The sequence below is a fragment of the Balaenoptera acutorostrata genome, chromosome 7, assembly GCF_949987535.1.
Source record: "Balaenoptera acutorostrata chromosome 7, mBalAcu1.1, whole genome shotgun sequence".
Classification (NCBI taxonomy): domain Eukaryota; kingdom Metazoa; phylum Chordata; class Mammalia; order Artiodactyla; family Balaenopteridae; genus Balaenoptera; species Balaenoptera acutorostrata.
Window position 1 is genome coordinate 94,897,584 of NC_080070.1, and position 20,633 is coordinate 94,918,216.

Sequence of the window (20,633 nt, forward strand, 5' to 3'; positions counted from 1 at the left end):
ATCACTTTAAGAATGTTAGGGGCTTCCCTGGTGGTGCAGTGGTTGAGAATCTGCCTGCCAATGCAGGGGACACGGGTTCGAGCCCTGGTCTCGGAAGATCCCACATGCCGTGGAGCAACTAGGCCCGTGAGCCACAACTACTGAGCCTGCGTGTCTGGAGCCTGTGCTCCGCAACAAGAGAGGCTGCGACAGTGAGAGGCCCGCACACCACGATGAAGAGTGGCCCCTACTTGCCGCAACTAGAGAAAGCCCTCGCACAGAAACGAAGACCCAACACAGACAAAAATAAAATAAATAAATAAATGAAAAGTTAAAAAAAAAAAAAAGAATGTTAAACAAATGGAATCGTATAGTATGTGGTTAGAATTTTGTTCTGTTTTTGTTTGTTTGTTTTCATTTTTTTTCTTTGATTAGCACAATGCCCTTGAGATCCATTCAAGCTATTGCAGGTGTCAAAAGTTTATTTCTTTTTATTGCTGATTTTGTATTCTACTGTATGACTATATCACAGTTTATCTATTCACTTCGTTGGAAGACACTTGGGTTATTTCCAGATTTTAGCTGTTATGAATAAAACAGCTATGAACATTCATTTACTGCAGTTATTCATTCTTAGCTGGGTAAGAAATTGCCTACCAGCAAAGTATGAAGAGTTCCAGTGGCTGTGCATTCTTACCAGTCAACACATATTTATTGAGGACTAAGTACATGCAAGGCACAATACTAGTATCCAAAACTTTAACAAATTGGACATAGCCTTGCCTTTATGAATTAGTAAGGGAGGCAGACTTTATAAAACTGACCAGTTTGTTAAATGGAAAATGTAGAAATGTCCCTCTTTTTCAAGGTTTTCAATAATATTACAGTTCCAACATGTAATACATTCTATAAAAATTATTTAAAACCAACACTTAATAAATAATGATTAGAAAGCACCGATTAAATACAATTCCCACATTTTACAAATGACAAAACTGTGGATTGAGGACCTGGTGCCTTCATCATGGTCCTAAAACTATGTATGTCAGAACTTCAGATTAGGACCCCAAGTCTCTTGTTGTTATTTTCATATTTTCTCACTACATTACAAGGCCACTAATGAATTATTTTTTTATTTCATACATGTTACACCTAAAATATTCCCATGCTTTAAGGAAAACTGGTATTATACAAACATATAATTTTCCACTGCCAAGAAATGAGTTAAAATAAAAATTAACATCCACTACAATGAAATCAATTAAGAAAGTAATATGGCAATTTGAACATCTCCTTTGAAATAAAAACATTATTAAAACATCAAGTGTGAACAGCAATTAAAATAATCAAATTATAGGCTTAGCATAAGCCTTCCTTTTCCTGGTTATGAGAAAGTAGAAATAGAAATTAAATATGCTCCATTAGTTGGCACTTTATGAAAACTGTTTAGGGGTACTAGGGTACCTGAACTCATATCTCTCTTTCATAGTTTTCAAATTCCAGTCTTAAATGAAGTATTTTACCTTTTTTAAATTAATATTTGGTTTCCATATTTAATGACTGATTATTTGGTAAGTGTAAGAACTGCATCCAAATAAAATCAGTCCATGTTCTCAACAATTAATGCAAGCAGAAATAAAACAGCTCTATTTCTTAGACAAAAGTAATTAGTTATTATATTTGGATAATTGTTGGAAAACACTCATTGTACTGTTGGACTCTGACAATGGAAACATGATCATGTTTTTTTCTTTTTCTAAAGCCAGACAAGGTCTAGGATGACTAGACCTATAAATTATAATATACACTAAAAATCTCTGTAATTGAAACAATGTAGTGCTAATTCATGAAGAGATACAGAGATCATTAGAATATAATAGAAGATACAGAAATAAAGCTAAGTACAATATATGAAGACATTTAGTATATTGATATCTGAATACCTGAGGCAAAAATCTATTTAAATGCTCCTGGTACAATTTGTTTGCCATTTGGGAAAATACAAGATTATTTCTAATCCTTAGAGCATATGCAAGAATTAACTCTAACAGGATCAGAGATCTAAATGTAAAACATGAAACTATCCAAGTAGCAGAAGAAAACATGAATGAAATTTTCTATAACCTGGATGTAGAGGAAGATTTTGCAATTAGAATTCAAAATTTCATGCAATAAAAAATGATTAACAAATTTGTCCACATATAAATAATTTTAAAAGACTTTTGCATGGCAAACTAAACCAAACAAAAATAACAAAAAACCATAAACTAAGTCAAAAACTAGATGACAAATTGGAAGAAAATATTTACAACATATATTCCATATAAAGAGTAATGTATCAAATATATACAGAAGTTTTTAAATATAGGAATTTCTAAAAACTCTTCAAAAAAATAAGCAAAAGTTAAAAAACAAGTTGCATAAAAGATATAAGAATAGCCTTAAATATGAAAATATATTTAACTTCATATATAAAAAAGAGTTACATAAATCAAAACTGCATTTTGATACCATTTCTCATGTACCAACCCGGCAAAAATTTAGAAATTTGAGAATACATTCTATTCATGAAGCTGTGGAGATATTGTATATATTGTGGGTGAAATGCAAAATGGCAAAAGCCTCTTGGAAGGGAATTTGGTGATATTAATAGAACTACCTATGTATTTGTCCTTTGACACAGCCATCTCGCATCTATGAATTTACCATGAACTTACAGTCTCCATAATACAAAAACATACATGCGCACAATTATTCATCATAGCATTAATTGTAATTACAAAATGTTAAAAACTGTGTAAATACCCACACAATAAGAAATTGATTGAGTTAATATCACACACACATACACAGACACTGTGCAGGTATGTAAAAGAATACAAGAGTTCATCAGTTGATATGGAGTGATTTCCAGACTATATCATAACATTTTTAGAAAGCAAACAGCAAAACAGTACAGAGTATATATGGTATAATATTTCCATATAAGACAGAAGGGAAAATAAGGAAACATCTAAGTATTTGTTAATTTTACAATAAGAAACACAGTAAGGACATATAAGAGAACAACAACACTGGTTATCTACAAGTGTAAAAGAGAAAGTGAAAAATGTGAGAGGAAGTAACATTTCATTGAATATAGCATTTTCTACAGTTTCAAATTTTGGAATCATATCAATGCTCTACATAATTAAATAAAATTTTTAAAAGAATGGAAAAATAAAACCGCCAAATTTAATGCAAATAGACACAAATGAATCAACCATATATCTAAGGAATAAAATCTCCACTAAATAAAATAAAATAAAATAAAATGAAACAAAAATAAAAACACAAATCCAATTAACTTTATAAAGCAATTCTTTGACTATATATCCTCAGGCTAAAGAAGAAAAAGAAAAAAAGGAACTCCAAACATATCTTGAACTTTTAAAAATAGGTCTCATTTTAATTTCTTTGGGGTTTAACAAGTGTGACTATTTTGTATATGCTATAATATTGAGCAAATGAATAAATATATTTATATTTCTACTGTGGAGGAAGGAAAGTACAACAATGGGTTGGGAAAGGCAAAATAAATCCCTTTGGACGTATCTATGTACGTATGTATCTATCTCCCACCTCCACCTCTGCCTGGAAATAATGACATTCTATTGGCAATGAACAAACCTAGCATTCAGAAAACTAGGTCCTTTTTTCTAAATACCATTCTCCACTAAAAGACAACAGGGAATCTTGGAGAAATAGCTAATTCCAAGGCTGGGCAGAGAAAATTAGGATGAACCTGGAATTTTTCTGTGCCAGAAAATTAAGAAGTGATCAAAAAGTGATGTTAGCATGCCACAATGACACAGGGATCAACTTGAAGGGGGATCCCTCTGGCCAAATCTGGAACAACTTGAACCTCTAATTAAATAAAGACATTAATGGATTATAACCCATAGAATAAGAACCCGTGAATGCAAACTATCAATACAAATAAGTAAACAAATAAATTAAGGAGAATAGAAAAATTCTTCCTTACAGTAGAATTATCACTTACAAATATAGAAGAATAATAGATTTAGGAAGTTATTATTTTGCACTATCACAGGCAAGAAACAAATAATTGCTAAATTTAGAGGTGAAAAATTTGATGAAGAACAGGAATTCACATAGCCTCAAATTATCTTCCTCAAAACTACGTATTAATTACAAAAGGGAAAATAATCAGTTTACAGTAAATAAACCAGTCAACACATCAGCCAAGTGATCAAAATTATCATTATCACTAAGAGGGAACAAACATCGTGGGTGTATAGATGATACCTTAAGAAGGACACAGCATAACATAACATAGTTTTCCAGTCCCTAAATGCATAACCTAAATCTAAACACAAGGAAACACCAGCAAAACCCATGTGAAGAAAATTCAAATAAAATACCAGACCTATATTATTAAAAACAAAATAGTCAGTGTCCTGGAAAACAAAGAAAAGTTTAAATAAATGTTCTAGATTTAACCCCTCAAAATTAAATTTAATAGACATTTCAAGTAAATGCATACACAATCATGGATATGATTTTATACCAGTAAAAAATACCCAGAAAGGATATATTGGGACAGTTGAAGAAAATAGAATGTGAAATATAGATAAAAATATACCAATGTTCAATTTCATGAATTTGATCATTTTACTATGGCTATGTAAGAGGAGCTCTTCATTCCTACAGAAATCGTATTAAAGCATTAAGTGGTAAATGACGCATGTTGTATGTATCCTCAGAAAAATATTAGACGTAGAAAAGTGATGAAGCAAATGGGACAAAATATTAAAAAATTGATGAATCTGGATAAAGGGCATTTGACATGCTTCGTTATTTTTGATTCAATGGTACATATTTTGGATAAAAAATTATAATGATTCTGGAATATGTCATTTTTCTTTAGAGGGTTAAATGTTTTTGAACAACAGATGGTGTATCAGTGGACAGTGGATCAACTCCTCCCAGTGTTGATTCTGTTGAGTGCCATTATTAAAGGACTATTCTATATCGGTTTTGCTGTTACTTTTAGGTTGTAGTCTTCACTCCTAAAGTATGTGCCTTATACTTAAAGTGTGGCTTGACTCCTAGGGTGTCTCCTTCCTGGAGCCTCAACAGAAGACTTTAAGGGTTTGAGAAGATTCTTCCAACATTCCAGGTCTTGACCTTCAACTTCTGTCTTCTCAGTACTATGTGAATGATCAGATTTCTGCTCAGTTTTTTTGCCTCCGGTTACCATTTATGGCTGGGCTTTAGTTTTAGCTTTTCTTTTTTTCTTTTTCCTTTCCTTTCTCCCTCTTTCTTTCTTTTCTTCCTTTCTTTCTTTCTTTCTTTCTTTCTTCCTTCCTTCCTTCCTTCCTTCCTTCCTTCCTTCTTTCTTTCTTTCCTTCTGTCTCTCTCTCTCTCCCACCCTCCCTCCCACCCTCCCTCCCTTCCTCCCTTCCTTCCTTCCCTACTTCTTTCTTTCTTTCTATTTTCTTTCTTTCTTTTTTTCATCTTTTTCTTTCTTGTCTCATCTTTCACATGCAAGGATTAGGAATCAACTGACATCTTCAGGGAGATTAGTCTGAAAATTCTTTTTACTTGCTATTGTAGTTCTCTCATTTCAAGGATTTTGCTTCTCAAGTCCCATCCAATTTAGCAGCTTTAAAATCCTGCCATTGTTTTTTTCAGCCGTGTGAGACTGCTACTTTTTGCTTGGGTTCTGCTCCACTGTGCAGTGAATTGGAAAATGGCTTCAAGGAAAAGCCTGGGTGAATGTAGAACTCATCTTACGTGCTTCCATTGTCTCAAAGGTTATAGACCCTCAAGCCCTGCCTGCTTTGGTTCCTCTCCAATGCTTTCAAATAGTTGTTTTATATGTTTTGTCTAGCTTTTATAATTTTTTTGGTGGGAGGATTTACCTGAAACAAGTTACTTTGGTGTAGTCAGAACCAAAACTTTGAAAATTGTTATTTGACTTCACATTTATTATTCTTATTTTAGGGATTCACCCATAGTATAGAGGTAGTAACAGCAGAACTACAGTTTAAATCCAGATCTTTTAATGACAAGTCATCTTTCAGTTATACCTGAAGTTTTATAAGTACTTATTATAAAAGTACTTGCAGAATCTACTGTGTATAAAATTCATTAGAATATATGTTATTTGTGTTAGGCTTATTAACCTTCATATATGCTACATATATATGTGTGTGTGTCCATATATGTGTGTGTGTATATATATATAATTTTTCCTCCAAGCACAGTAGAGCTCAGCATATATAAAATCTATTTCCAAGCATCCTATTCTAAAGTGCTATTACTTTTGTGATATGCATTTATTTGACATGACTGATGCTCTCAGGAGAGAATCTAGGGCAGAAGAGAACTTAAACTGTTAACTCAATATCAAAATTGCTAGGATGAGTCATTAACGCTAATGAAGAACGTTTTCTCTTTCCTTTTTATATTTTATTCACTCATGTAATAAATAATAGTCATAATGAAACTATAAAAGTGATAATGATGATTTGGGTGCTTGTATAATTTCACACTTCCAGAAGGGCTAAACCCATCCATGATTGGTTGTTTAAATTATGTCTTAATATGGCACTTGGTATTTTAAAAAAGAAAATGTATTTTGAGAGAATTTCATACTAAAAATAAATCTTCCTCAATTAGAAAGCTTGGATCCTCATTCTCCTGCTCATTTAGCTTAACGAATGCCATTAGCATGGGCTGTTGATCATAATGGGTAAGATATGACTTGCTTTCTCTCTCCCTTATGTTTTCTAATCCAGAAAAAAAAAATCCCCCATCCAGGTTGGGTTTTTATAAGCTCAGTCATTCCTCGTCACAGAATAAGGATGATAATACAAAACAATTCATTTGGAGTCAATTTTGATAAGAACACAGTCAATAAATCCTTGCTTTCCAACTTATCATTTGTGGAAATTCAAACACATTGAAGAAGAATATGGATGATAATGCTTTAGAGTTTGGAAGATTAAATATATTTATAAAATATATAAAATATGTCTATAACATATAATATGTACTTTTTTAAAATTTTATTTATTTATTTATTTATTGGCTGCATTGGGTCTTTGCTGCTGCGTGCGGGCTTTCTCTAGTTGAGGCGAGCGGGGGCTACTCTTTGTTGTGGTGCACGGGCTTCTCATTGTGGTGGCTTCTCTTGTTGCAGAGCACAGGCTCTAGGCGCACGGGCTTCAGTAGTTGTGGTGCACAGGCTCAGCAGTTGCTCAGTGGCATGTGGGATCTTCCCAGACCAGGGATTGAACCAGTGTTCCCTGCATTGGCAGGTGGATTCTTAACCACTGCACCATCAGGGAAGTCCCTATATTTTTTTATTTACTCTGACAAACTGATATAGATATATACACATATATATGTATATGTGTATGTGTGTGTGAGAGGGTGTGCATATTTATGTATGTATGTATAGCTACCAACTTATTATAACTTCAAAGCTTAACCCCTCTTATTCTCAAAAGGGATAAGTTCCCTTTAGGGAATAAAATAGTTTTTTAGGACAAGCTCTCTGATTCACCAGTAGAGAATGTTAAGGGAAATTGTGCCACGATAATATGCCAGTGGAAGAGGGCTGAATAACACTGGCTAGATGACCAAATTTAAAGCATATGAACTTTGAAATGGCTTTCTGTTGATATCAGTTTACTTTCATAGTTTACTATATCAGTATAGTAGGTTCTAGAAGAACAAACTTATTGGTAGAAATTTCAGACCTGGAAGCTGGTACTACAGTAACACAGGAATGGTACATTTTTGTCTCAGAAAAACCCCGTCAAACCAAAGTGTACCTTTCATATCAAGTATGGCTCAGAATTTTTGAGATTCTATTTTTCTGATGCAGGGGAATACTTTAAAAGATTATTCAGAAGTACCCTAGGGAGACAATTGGGGAAATTGTCAACCTGTTGACAATACCAAGAAACAATAAGGGGTTTATAAATAATCTCTGTCTGTCATGTAGAGCCAAAAAACAGAAAAGCAGACAAAAAAGAAAATCATAAAAACAATTTCAGTAAGACATAAAAACATGAATCTTAACAGTATAGGTGAAGTCTGAATGTGGAAGAGTGAATAAACAGGAGGGAAAGAGTGTAAGAAGATGAAATAATAAAATAAAATACTAGAATAGAGCATAAAACACAGAGTTTACAAATAACAGGAGTAATAATGTGTATAATGGGAAAAAAAAGTACAATGTAGCATAAATGCAAAATTAGGGAAACAAGGAATCTTATTCAGGTTTTTGTATTTAGCCCCATCAAAGCTTTTATGAGATTGCCAAGAGCTGGATGCTGAGATATTTGCTGTCCCCCAAATATCAGCTACAACAAGGACAGCTCATTTTCTCAACTTAAAAACAAATATTCCAACTGGAGAGTCATTAAGGGCTTGCTGACTGTCACTTTGAATTTACTTAATCCTTCAATGAAAACAGTTGGGATACTCTGCCTAAATCAAAAAGAGACTCCCTCTCCTTGGGAACTGCCATTACCGTCTATCTCCTTGGCCCTTAGAGCCAAGCTTGTAAGTGTATTATGGACAATAGCATAAAACTCTAGAGCCATAGTGTCTGAGCTCAAATTCTAGCTTTGACTCCTACTCCTGTGTGATCTTTGATAACTGCTATCGACTGCATGTGTCCCCCTGAAATGAAAATCTTAAAACCTCATCCTCTGTATGATGGTATTAGGAGGTGGGGCCCTTGGCAGGTGATTAGATCATGAAGTGGAGCCCTTATGAACAAGAGATTAGTGCCCTTATAAAAGAGAACCCAGAGAGCTCCTTTTCCCCTTCTGTCTAGTGATGACACAGCAAGAAGTTGGCCATCTATGTCGCCATTGATCTGCTGGTGCCTCGATCTAGGATTTCTCAGTACCGAGAACTGTGAGAGTTCAATTTCTGTTGTTTATAAGCCATCCAGTCTATGGCATTTTGTTGTAACACCTCAAACTAAGACAATAAATATTCAATAATAATAACTGTTTGTGTTTCAGTGTTCTAATCTACAAAAAGGGAGCAATAAGACTGTCTCATAAGGTTGTTTTGACGATTAAATGTGTTGAGTAATGTAAAGTGCTTAGAATAGTGCATGACATATACTAAGCATTATATGCTTGTTAAAGGAGAAATAACAATTATATGTGCCTATCAGAAGTATTCTCTCATTTATTCAGTAAATGTTTATGGAGTAAATGTTTATTCTTTACCAACAAAACAGATAAAAATCTTTACTTTCTTGGAAATAGCATTCAGTTAGATGCATTCAAGTGAAACATTCTAGGTATAATTATGATGCTAATATCTAGTTATACTCTATTCCAACCTTTTTGGATGTATTATCAACCCTGACAAGTAGGTCCTATTCCTAGTCCCATTTCAGAGATAAAGAAGCTGAGTTACAGAAATGTTAACTAAGACATATAATACCTATATGTGTTTAATACCCACCTTTCCTCCAATTTGTTATCTACATTTTATTAATTAATTATGTATTCACCTTCTCATTCATTTATTTATTTATTCAACGTATAGCTATTACTATTTTCTGGCAGACCCTGAGTTCAAAGCCAGACTCTGGCTGCAGAATCTCTGCTCTTAACTAATTTGTTTTGTTGACTCAGTTAACAATTTGGTAAAGCTGGAAACAAACTCATCTATGTTGAGCTTATTATAGGTTTACAATTCCCATTCAATTTCCAATTCAAGAACATTACCTATGTAGTGTTAAATTTTTAAATACTTGAATAAATTGATATCATCTAAATAGTTTTCTTCATTCTTTAACACAATACATTAAAATGGTCTCAATACCCTGTCAACTCTACCTTCTAAATATTTCTTGAACACATTGTTACTTCCAATTTCCAACCCTATTACCTTAGTTTATGTTCTCATCACCCTCAGATTAAGAGAAGTATGTTTAAATATAGAGAACAGACTTGTGGTTGCCAAGAGGGAGGAGAGGTGGGGTAGGGAAGGATTGGGAGTGGGGGATTAGCAGATGCAAACTATTATATATAGGTGGATAAACAAGATCATACTGTATAGCAGAGGGAACCATATTCAATAACCTGTGATAAACCAAAGTGGAAAAGAATATGAAAAAGAATATATAGGTATAACTGAGTCACTTTGCTGTACAGCAGAATTAAACACAACGTTGTAAATCAATTATACTTCAATAAAATTATTTAAAAGGATAGAATAATTGAGAAAAAAAGAGAGAAGTATGTTTAGATTACATCAATTTCTTAACCAGTCTCATTCTCTACATACTTCTTTCATAATATTCCTCAAAATCATGTGTCTGATCATGTTTATCTTATATGTATAACCCTTAGTGAACTCTTCAGCATGCACTGAATCCCAGACTCATTACAATGACACACAAACCCTTTCATTATGTTGCTATCACCTAGTTCTCTAACAGGGCTCTTGGCTTGGAATGATATTGGTCCTTCAAAATATTACTTAGATGTTCCCTGTTATTAGTCAGGGTTCTCCAGAGAAGCAGATATATAGATATAGATCCTATTGATTCTGTTTCTAATATCTTTACGTTTCTAAATACCTATCTTTCCTCCAACTTATCTTTTACTTATTATTTATTCACCTATTCATTCATTCACTCACTCATTCATTCATATATATAAGGGGCTTTATTATAAGAAATTGGCTCATGTGATTATGCAGGCTGAGAAGTCCTACCATCTGCAATCTGTAAGCTGAAGATCCAGGAAAGCTGGTGGAATAATTTGAAAATCTGGGAGCAGGAGAGCCAATGATGATGTATATTCCAGTCTGAAGGTCTAAACACCAGGAGCACTGAGGTCAGGAGAAGATCAATGTTCCAGCTCAATCAGTCAGGTAGAGAGAGAGTGAATCCTGCCTTCCTCTACCTTTTTTTCTATTCAGGCCCTCAATAGATTGGATGCCTCCCACACTGGGGAGAGCAATCTGCTTTACTCAGTTTATTAGTTCAAATACTAATCTCTTCCAGAAACACTTCACAGACACACCCAGAAATAATGTTTAACAAGATATCTGGACATCCTGTGATCCAGTCAAGTTGACACAAAAATTAACTATCACATTATCTCTTCAGAAAACTTTCCTTGGTCAACCTCTTTATACATCCCCCACCAAGATTTAGTACTCCCTTCTTGGTCTATATCCACAGCTTGCATATTTTCCCATTTTGTCCTAATTAATCAGTATATACTATTTGTTTACACATATGAGTCCCTTACTAGAAGGATTCTGTTTCTAATACCTATATGTTTTTAAGTGATTATCTTTCTTCCAATTTACCTACTCTTATTTATTTATTCACCTACTCATTCCTGAAGGGAAGCCCTGTAGGGCAAGTTTTGTGCCTTATTCATTATCCTATCCTTAGGCTTAGCACAATATTTGCTATAGACTAGTTGTTCAATAAACACTTAAATTATATTAAACATTGTCAAGTTGAACATTGAGGAAAATCTAAAATTGGCATCCTATAATGCAGTTGTCCCATTAGCCATTTGCTCCTTTTTACTTATTTGATCATTACTCACAAGTTGGTGTCCAAAAAAACCCACTGCTTTTCCTGTCAAGGGATTTAATTACTTTGTTTTCTCAGATTGACATTGTAACAAATGGATATTTGGTAGATCTTCCCATCTGGCAGTTTTCAGACAAATAAATTAGAAGAGAAACTGAAACAACTGAAGTCTCATCATCTTTGCCCATCTCACACTTATTTGAAAAACTTAATAACCAGAGCCAATTTATGGAATAAATAGCTTTAAGGAAAGTATGTGCAATACTAAACATTGTCATCTCTAGGACTTCACATCCTGTAAAGAGTCCAACCAAGAAAACCACTCTGAGATTACAATCAGAGGGTACTTAATGCAGGGAACTGGTTACACAGGTAATGAAAGAACTGAAACACACAATGGAAAAGCTGTAAGATGATTCAGAGATTAAGAAGCAGAAAACCATTACTGCCCCTAGGTCTGAGTGGGAAAGCGAAAAGGCTGTACTACCAGAGCTCAGGGATCAGAATCATCTGGGGGAAGTTGCAACCATGGAGGGAGATGGAGATTTGAAGGAAGAACAGCTATTGTTGAAGACATCACTTCTGATAGAGAGGGAGGCACATATCCTGGATTCTTCCTTTCTCTCCCTGCCTACTCCCCTGCCAATGCCTGCCACTGACCAAACCCAGGAGGAAAGCAGCTGACATGGAGCCTGAGAAATGCAGCCTGTAGTAACTATCCTTTCTGTGACACTCAGCAGGGCATAGAAATTTTCAGAAGTGAATCTGAGGGCAAAGCTGTCCAGGACTATGATTGTCTAAGGGATATGATGTCATTTGTATATTAAACTTTTAAGATCGGACCATAGGTTGCTTCTTTTTGGGTAACTATTTTTAGAGCATGTCAGTAAACAGAATATATAACTTGAAAATTCTTTTGAGGCTTATCAAAACATTTTGTGATAGAGTCATACATGGATCTGACCAAAAAGATAAAGATAAATATTTTTCCAGAAAACTGTGGTCACTTGAGAGAGTGTTAGCCTATATTCATTTATCTGACCAATTAATTTACACTTTAGGAGCTGATTTTCTTCTGATTACATTAGGAGAAAGTTCGGCAACCATGTGTCTAAGTTGTGGGGAAAAGGGTGGAAGAAAGATTATAACAAGAGTAACAAGAATGAAAAGATTAGGATGGTGGCTCCTTGGACAGAAAGCTGGGAAGCAGCACAGAAGTTGGGAGAGGAGAATAAAAAGGGAAATGAGGACCACTGAAAGCCACTGCTTCCAAGTGTGGTCCAGAGCAGTTCCTGGGTGAGTCTCAGACTTAGTTTCTGTCTGGGCTTGGTAGCAGCTTCAGCTTCTCTTTAGGAAGGAAAATGTAGCAACAAAAAGTTGAGTAAAAACTAAACTGTTTGTATTGAAGCTCAGTTCACATAACTAAATGCAGATTCTGTTTATTTGGTTTGGGGCATAGGGTATTGGTGGAAACTGAATAAGGTCAAGAGTCTTCTCTAAGCAAACTCTGGACCCTGCTGCAATCTCTGCTTTTTATTTCTTTGGATATATAATGCCAAGTCTACACTGATGTATTTTTCCTCATTTGAATCAAACAGGCTTCTTTTTTATTTCATCTCTCATATTATCTTGCATATGTTACTCTTTTTTTCCAAAATGAAAAATAAATTCAACATTGTAGTCAAACATCTTCATTAATCTTTAATGCCCTGACGCAATGTAGTACAGAAAGCATGGCTTTTTTTTTGTTTTTTTAAGAATGGTAAAAATGCCATTTAAAAGATGTTTCTTAACTAAAGCTCTATAAACTTTCTTTGATTTATACCCTCATCTTGGTAAATTTAGACATCGTAAAAATGGAAAAATTTCATTAATATGTAGCATCTTGATCATGAAGATGAAATTTAATGAATTACATATTCATCTTCATATTAATGAAAGTACATGGAAATGTATAAATCAAACCAAAACACTTCCAGAAAACATAATATAAATGTCATCTTGTTTGGTTGGTTAGTAGCATTGTGAAGAGGATTTTTTTGTCAAGTTTGTTGTTGTTATTGAGGATATGAGAAGCAGGGATCTGGAATAGGTAATACTCATGTGAAATATTCTGTTTCAAAATATCTTCTAAATATGCCTCCAGTTGTAAACATTTTGGAATTAATAAGATTCTCTTTTAAAATGTAAATACCATATGGGAATATGAAATCATTTTTGTATTTACACATCATATAATAATTCTATTAAGATAAGGTCTTCGGGTTGAAAGAGTACAACTTTATTTGGAAGCTTCAAGTAACATAGGATTTACTATAAGGGTATCCACAAAGAGAAACTCAGAAAATGAACAACTGGGACACAGGAAGAGGAACTCTAGGGAGGATCCTGGTATTGGCAAATGGGTGTTTATTCTAGTGCACTTCCTTAGTTTTATTCTTTTTCTACTCTCCATTACTACTAATCATTTGTCTTATGTTGTACTTCCTATTTTTCTCTATATCTCATAGGTTTATCCATCAGAGTTGCTGCTTCCCAGTCTTATTCATATTTGGGATTTCCTGATAAATTTGGGCCCAATCACCTCATGATCCTTCTCACATCCTTTCAGCTTCAGCAATTTCTACCTGTGCCATTCTTTTGCTTTATTCTTAGACAAAAATCAATCCATTTGGTTAATCTTTTCAGGCCACTTGGAACACTGCTCTTGGGTTAGCTATCCATCTATGATACAGTTATGATCAGAAACCAAGTGTCCCAAATTTAGACAAAATCACCAACACAAACTAGGTTTTCTAGTCGTTTTGGTGTTGGTTGGAAGGGTGGGTTGTGGTGGTGGTTAAATAATCGTGTCGTTTGTTTTAACAAAGACAAGATTTTCCCTCAGCCCTAGCTTATTTCAAATTCAGTCATGGAAGAAAGAGAAATGGCTTTCCACTTCTAAAACTTCAATATCGTACATTTTAGTCAAGAAGAATATCTCTAATTTTGCAAATGAAGAAAGTGAGGGTCAAAGAAATTAAGTGACATGTGCCCTATTGTATAATTTGTTACTGGCATAGCTGTGACTATTACCTAGGAGTTATATTTCTTGTAGTATACTAAGCTATTTCTAATTCCTCATTCATTTGCAAATGAGTAACAGAATTTTTTTATTTTTTATTTATTTATTTTTTGCCTGTGCCTGTGGATGAGCAGTCCCTGCACTAAGCCTGTTTAATGTAATTCTGCAGATTGTGGCTGACCAGAGCTTTGGGGAAGGCATTAATGGATAGGCTTAAAACTTCTGAACAGCTTGTAACCAGTTTGCATTTCGAGGTACTGATACCCACAAAACATGTTTCTTGCTGAAGGCTTTGTTTTCTTTCTGGCTATAGAACATGAAAATAAAGATAGAAAATTTGGCTAGAGCCAAATAATACCAGCTACTTTCTTTACCTAAGATACACTGCATAACCCAGATTCTATTCTTCTATTTCTGAGTTATAATCATACCAAAAATACCACTACTTAGAAAGTAATTCATGTATTTCAAGGAGTGAAAAAATTATATAGAGATGGTAAGAACGTTTTTTTTCTGAAAACAAGGTCTTTGGGTTTCAGAAAGTAATGAAATATGATGGTAAGTGAGAACAGCTTGATCAAAGCTGTTGATGCTGACTTGGTAAAAGTGAAAAGCAGTGAGAAAACAAGAGTATCTTTTGTCTTTCCCCACCCCTTCAAACACTACCCAAGAGACTTTATATTAAAGTTTATGAATTTGAGGTATTTGTCATATATGGATTCAGGTGACTCCTGAAAGATGAAGTTTATAAGAGAGCAGAACTTTTTAATGATCTACTTAACAAAGAAAAAGGGAGATGAGAGGAAAATATTTAACGGACGAAATGAAAAAAGGAAGGGATGGGCAAAGAGAAGAGGAAGGGAAAGAAGGCAGGCAAAATTTTGTTTCAGAAAGTTTCAAGAAATAGGTAACAGATAGTGATGTTGGCCAAGTGTAACTTGGACATGATGTGATGCAGTAGCTTTCACCTCACCTTTTGTATTTATAAATCATTTCCAAGGCAATTATAATGGAAGCAAATGTATATAAAATGTGTACGTTATTTGGTACTTAGCAGAATACTTCCTACTTAAAGGTATGATATTACACTTAGAAACAGTTATGTTCTTGATTCTCTTGGAGAATGAAGAAAAGAAATACAAGGGGAAAGAATGTTACTGTTAATACATTTCAAAAGAAAATAGCAATTACCTATCTCAGTTATGTTTCTATTGACTACCGCTTATAATGCCGTGTTCAAATACCATGAAGTAGACATTTTCCATGGAGAAAAAGGAAGAAAAATCATGTTATGATGCTAGGTACCAGCTCTCTATGACAAGACCCATTTTTCCCTAAGTGAGTATGATGCAAGTTAAACATTCCAAAGGTTCTATAGTTATGCTTCTTGTGTTAGAAGTGGGATGGGTGCACTGTAGCCCGAGAACCCAAATTATAACTTTGAGTTAGGAATTCTGAACGTGAAATCAGAAATCATTAGGGAGTATTGCATCTCGGAGATAAGTTTAGAACATGACCCAAATATCCAAGATATTTAATAAAAAAATTTTATGTGATCTCTTCACTCTAACTGCTGGCTCGTTTTGTTCTTGGCATCATTTTTCCTAGTTTTGTTTGTTTGTTTGTTTTTGGTTTTGTTTTTTAGTTTTTTTGGGTTTTTTTCTGAGCATTATGGAAAGGAGCCAAAGCTCTAAACCGGAAGAGTTAATTGTTCACCATTGAAAATGGATGATCTATTCCATGTGGGCTGACAAACAGAACAAAAGAACACAAGTCATTCAATCATATGTTAATAAAAAATAACTTCCTCTTGTTTGAGATAATATCTTCAGACTTAAGTTTGCCCTTTAGCTTATATAAGTTACTAATAAAATAAAAATTAATTCTTTATGATTTCTTTTATTAATAAAAGTAAAACAAATTTAAAAGATTGATAATTGGGTTAATTTAATAAATAATAATGGTGAAATAATTTATTGTTCATTATAGTTACATTCTTGCCAATATTTAAACATACTTCATAATTATTTTTATAAATGAATGAATCAGTAGCATAGGAATTCACTCACATTCAACTCAGTTGTATTCCCTTCCCAAATTTGATTATATTGTTTCTGTCTTTATTTGACTGTTAACTGTGCTCTCCTCCTCCTCCTTTTTCTCTTGTTCTTTCTCCCCTTTCTCTTGCCTCTCCTTTTCCTCCTCCCTCCAAACTTGTTTTAGATTTTGATGGCTTTGAACACATAAATTACCCCATTGCAAACATTTATCAATGGCTCATTATTCTTTCTGATAGTAGATCTTGACACTCTTAGCAGGATTAAGATAAAAAGAGAAAAAATGATGTTATTATAAAATGATATTGTTAACAAATCAATTTTCTTGGTTGTTTTGATTGATGTAGGCGCTATTCAAATTCCAACTTTTAGAAGCATTTTTGAGTCAAAAAGTAAAATTTTACTGCTGTGTGAACAATCCATCTATAGATGATTTTAAAACATATCAAGAGTTAAAAATTGCAAACATAGAACATCTCAATCATTTATAATTACTTAACAATGTTTTTAAAATGAAGCTGCATTTCAGAATTTTGAAAGCTTAATTGGAAACAACACAAAATGCTGTATTTTCATTGTCTCAGGTTGAGGGAACGGATAAGACGGTTTTGTGATTAAAAGAGTTAAGCATTCTGCATAAGGCTTGAACAGATGAAGTTTTTTGGGTTTTTTTTCTTCTAAGTTATCAAATTCTCCTTTGCAAATGGACCATGGTGTCTGCCCTTTTAAATTTATGATGGATGCTACACAATTAACATTATCATGACAACTGAAATGTGAAAGCAATAGACCTACAAAAAGTAATTGCAATAAAAAATACTGGCATTTTTCAAGTGCAAGAATAGAAAATATTCTAACTCAGCAACTGATCTTTTTTTTTAAACCTTCATTTAACATATAAATTTGTTTTTACTATTTAATGGATTTCTTTTTTCTTATTTAATATCAATACAATTACATTATTCTGGATAAATTTTTGTTTCCTTTATGAGAATAAGTAAGAATAGCTTCATGAAAAATAAATTCAGCAAATATTAGTTGGTTTACTTATTTTACTTTATATTAGTCACTTTTTCTTTTTAATTATTTTTGGCTGCGTTTGGTCTTCGTTGCTGCTTGCGGGCTTTCTCTAGTTGCGGTGAGCGGGGGCTGCTCTTCGTTGTGGTGCATGGGCTTCTCATTGCGGTGCCTTCTCTTGTTGCAGAGCACGGGCTCTAGGTGTGCGGGCTTCAGTAGTTGTGGCATACGGGCTTTGTTGATCTGGGGCATGTGGGATCTTCCCGGACCAGGGCTCGAACCCATGTGCCCTGCATTGGCAGGCGGATTCTTAACCACTGCACCCAGGGAAGCCCTATATTAGTCACCTTAATTCATGACTGTTGTTACCTTTAAGAATCAATATTTTATTGGACTACCAAAAGAGATAGTTATGTCAGCTTTAGCATTATTCACTTTCATTCTATATGCTTTTGTGGATTCTCATAAATAAGCTTTATGTCCTATACTTATGAGTGCATATTATTGTTGTTGTTATTTTGTTTAGTACCTTTACCTTGTAGAGCATACTGGGATTTTGCATTTCAGCTTTACTTTCCTTAAGTAATTGTTGGCATTTTATGCCTTTCCCTTTAAGTCTAATTCATATTAGCAATTAGAATTTGAAGAGAATTGAATGACTCCAGAATTTAAAAACTTTTTCCCACTTTCTAATAACAGCAATAATAAGTGTGTTATAATTTTAAGAGTTTATGTATATTTATATTTCTGGACAAAGATTCTTAGATTCTAATTTCATAAAAGTTTTGATTATTTAGTTTCTCAGATCAGATTTGATGATATAATTTCTAGTCTATATTCAGTAAAATCATATACTGTAAGTGAGTGGAAAAGGAATAGGAAGCATGTTTTGGAAATCAGCAATAGTGAAAGTCAGCATGGAAAAATCTCTAAGCTTGCAGTTATGCCTCCAGAATTCCAACTCTAACTCTGCTATTATCTATTATCTAGGTGGTAAACGTGATCCATTTATGGAGCTAATTTGAATAAACTTTCTAATCCTGTGTATTTTATACAATTGTTGTGTTGATGATTTTAAATAATTTTTTTAAAAGAGGTTTGTTCAATCAAAAGAATTATGCACTATAAAATTATCTATATTATTAAACAGCATAAAAAAGCAAAGGTAAGCTAGAAATAAGAATAGCAAAATATGTCCAATAAAGGAAATTGCCATAGAGAATGCTCAAGAAAAAAATGAGTCACTTGTTTATGAGAACTAAGAGGTATCTTGTCACCATTAGGATACAAATCAAAATAATGATGACTATGGGCCATTTTTAACACAAGTATAGTTATAAGTTAAGAAAACATTTTTTCTCCTGTTAAATATTAGTCCAAGTAAACTGATCTTACTTTTTTTTTTTTTTTGGCTGTGCCTCACACCATGTGGATCTTAGTTCCCCACCCAGGGATAAAACCTGTGCCTCCTGCATTGGAAGCACGGAGTCTTAACCACTGGACCACCAGGGAAGTCCCTAAACTGATCTTTGAAAAACCATTATGCTAGAGAGATTTTGCTGCATTGACAGGAAAAATCTTCTCATGACCAGTGTAAAGACAAGTTTCCGAAAATGTTAGTGTCTCCAGAAGTTAACCTGGACTTTACCTTTCCACGTCTGTCAATGACAGCTATGATGTGTATGCCCTCATGGTAAAGTTTAGCCATCCTTTCAAACTTTTGTTAAAAGAGTACAAGATATTAGCTGCAACCTCTACAATTTCACATAAATCTGAAGATAGAATACACAAGGTTTTCTATCTTTTTTTGTGTAGACAAATGTCCAGATTTTAGGCACTGTTAAAAAAAATCTGCTTGCTACTCTGTAGCAGTTCTCAGGCTCATAAACATTTTCTAGACCATAATGTTTTTGATGTGCTGTTTTAGGAGCTTCTAATCAAAGCATGTTATATTCTTATACTTTAGCATGTGTTTATAAATTTAACAAAGGGAGAATCTAAATTTCCAAGAAAAAAAAAAGTGGGATTAATAGACAAAACAGAACTTTTAAGAGTATCCAATTGACAGCACCAGCGTAATAGCACTAGTGGGCTGTATTAAGGCAGTTTTTCTGCACTAATGAGTAGCTACCATTTCATGGGTGGAATATCCACTATAAGCTTTGGGACCTATGGGTGGGTAGTAACGCTGATTAATTTACCAATTCTCATTCTCTGCATGTTGCTAGAAACTGCTTTCTTTTTCTCCATTCCAGTAAACACTTAATATTAAGAATTACACTGTTTCATTGTCAAAATAAGGGGAAACTGGCCTTGGGCCACATTTGTAAATCTACATTCGAGTACACCATCAATCAAATCTTACCCGAATGCCAGTGTGCATCTGGGTATTACAGATGTTCAGTAGAGTCACTCATCTTCTTTCCACAAAAACAGATCTAGGGAAAAATTTTAAAACAAAACAAAAGAAAAAAACAGAAGAAATTAATTTTATATTACAACTCTACTTCATCTACCAACAATAAGTTGTAGACTTATATATGAGTCTGTGCTATTTACAGATTATTACTTGTACACATTTAACCATATTCAGAGTTCTGTTTCTCTATATGTTTCCATTTCATTACTTTTTCATTTATTCTAGATATTCACATGACTAAACATGGGAGAGCTGTTACTTTGAAACTACTCTATAGTACAACGGACACTGCCTTTTACTTTGTTGAATGTTTTTTGCTTGAACTGGTTAGAATATTAGAGCACTGGTTTTAATGTACTGGCTTGACATGAGGTGACACTAAAATGATGTCCCTGAGGCCTATGTTCATTCAACCGAGTTAAGTAAAGTTCTTGTTCTTAAAATGAAGAAAATGTAGATATGTGCAATATTCTCTGAAGCTTACTTGAAAAT

General features: G+C 33.8%; 1 long non-coding RNA gene across 1 annotated transcript in view; it reads right to left on the reverse strand.

The window, feature by feature from the left end:
• LOC103017202 (uncharacterized) overlaps positions 1 to 20,633 on the reverse strand; it is a 267,764-nt gene that overhangs the window by 26,348 nt on the left and 220,783 nt on the right. Inside the window, exon 3 of the long non-coding RNA XR_451427.2 lies at positions 20,088 to 20,160. This is a non-coding gene — a long non-coding RNA (uncharacterized LOC103017202). The remainder of the gene's footprint in view (positions 1 to 20,087; positions 20,161 to 20,633) is intronic.